This window comes from Rattus rattus, chromosome 5 (assembly GCF_011064425.1).
Source record: "Rattus rattus isolate New Zealand chromosome 5, Rrattus_CSIRO_v1, whole genome shotgun sequence".
NCBI lineage: Eukaryota > Metazoa > Chordata > Mammalia > Rodentia > Muridae > Rattus > Rattus rattus.
Window position 1 is genome coordinate 10,767,068 of NC_046158.1, and position 1,812 is coordinate 10,768,879.

Consider the following 1,812-nt stretch of genomic DNA (forward strand, 5'->3'; position numbering starts at 1 on the left):
GCCGCCGCCCCTCCCGCCAGAGCTGTGATGTCACCGCCGCCAGGCGGAGGGAGGTTGGGGAGGGGCAAGCGCCCACCGGCCACCACTGCGGCGGTCCCGCCTACCGCGGGGTGGGCGGGGCCCTGCCTTTGAGGTCCAGTGCAAGGAGAGCCCTGCTCTAGTCTGGACAATGCTGTGCTTCCTTTTATTTGGGGGAAGACCTGCTAAGCCCCTGGAGTTTAGTGCCGAGGTGCTGTCCTCCTTTTCTTACACACACACACACACACACACACACACACACACACACACACACACACACACACACACGACTTTGCTGTCACACACACATCCTGTTCCTTTCCTGTCACCTCTTGTAGGGTACAGGCCATGCAGATGCACCCGGGGCTAAAGAGAATCCAGGTCTTCCTGGATGGATTAAGTGTGGGAGGGTGCTGTCCGGCCCTGGGCAAGTCTCTACCTTGCTAGGGCTTTCACCACCAGTCTTCATGTTGTCACTACCTGTGAAATGCAAGCGTTTGGAAAATATAGTGGAAGAACACCAGGGGCCCATGTGGGAGACTGGCGGTGCTCATTCACCTGTCTGCCCTCCTCTGAGTGCTCCCAGGATCCTGAGGATCTGAACCCCGGAGCGATTTTTCTTCACCCATACTTGAGTAGCCTAGGAGACTTCGCCCCAGCCAACTCCCAGCACCCACAGGGCACCATCTGGACAGCCAGCCCAACTCACCTAGGTCCCTGCTCTCCTCTCCAGCCCTGTCCAAATCTTCTAGAGGAAGTAGCTGTTACCTTCAGTGGGACAGGGACGAATCAGGATGCAGAGATTGGCAATGCCCTTGGCAGTTTTCCTGCACCCTGGCCCCTGGCCTAAAGATGGACACCGTGCCAAGGTCACCCCAGACAGACCCTGCAGACGCAGCCCACAGTACAGTGGCTTCAGGCAAAGAGAATGGCAACAAAAACAAACACAAGATAAAACTGGGCTTCAGCCGGAGCTGGTTTGTTTTCCTAGGAAAGAGCAGGGGCGAGCAATGAGAACCATCTGTGCCTGGGGCGAGGCCCAGGCTTGCTGCTGTCCCCACACCTCCCCCGAAGACCACAGGAGCCAGGTCTTGCTCTCGCCTTGGCTAAGGCAGAGTGTGTGTTGTGGCTGGCCAGGCACCACCCAGTCTCCGGCCTGGTCTCTAGCAGACCCTGGCTCTGGAATGCAGGCACTTCCTGGTTGCCCTCAAAGGACACTCCATGCAAGCAGAGGCTGCTGCGACCCATTTGGTGTCAGACTGAGCTTAGATTCCCAGTTCCTGGCTTTAGGAGGCCCTTAGAGACATACTGCAGCAATGTAAGCCCCTGTTGGCCCCGGGCTTTGCCAAGGACCAAACCAATGAATGGATCCCATATGTGGTGTTTGTTGCAGTGTTCTGTAGTGAAGGGATGTGTGGCCCACAACATTCTCACTGGGGACAAATTTGCTTCTTCCCTGAGTCAGGAAGAGGGGCACGGATTGTGAGTCCCAGGTTTGTAGGGATGCTCTGAAGCAAGCTGGCTGAGGATTCGGGTTCTGTGTTAGAAAGATCTGGACTTGAACACTATCTCTGTCTCTACTGACCAGGAACAAGCTGCTTTCTCCAGCCTTCCGTTCTGTCTCCCGCAAAGGGTCCAAGATATGGGGCCCGTGCGTGTAGTGCTTATGGTACATAATGAGCACCTCTGGTCCAGAGGACGATCACAATTGTACTACAGTCACTACTGGCACACACGCCACCACACAGACAAGGGAGCGTCTCCCACCAAGGACCTTCAGAGGAATAAATGTAG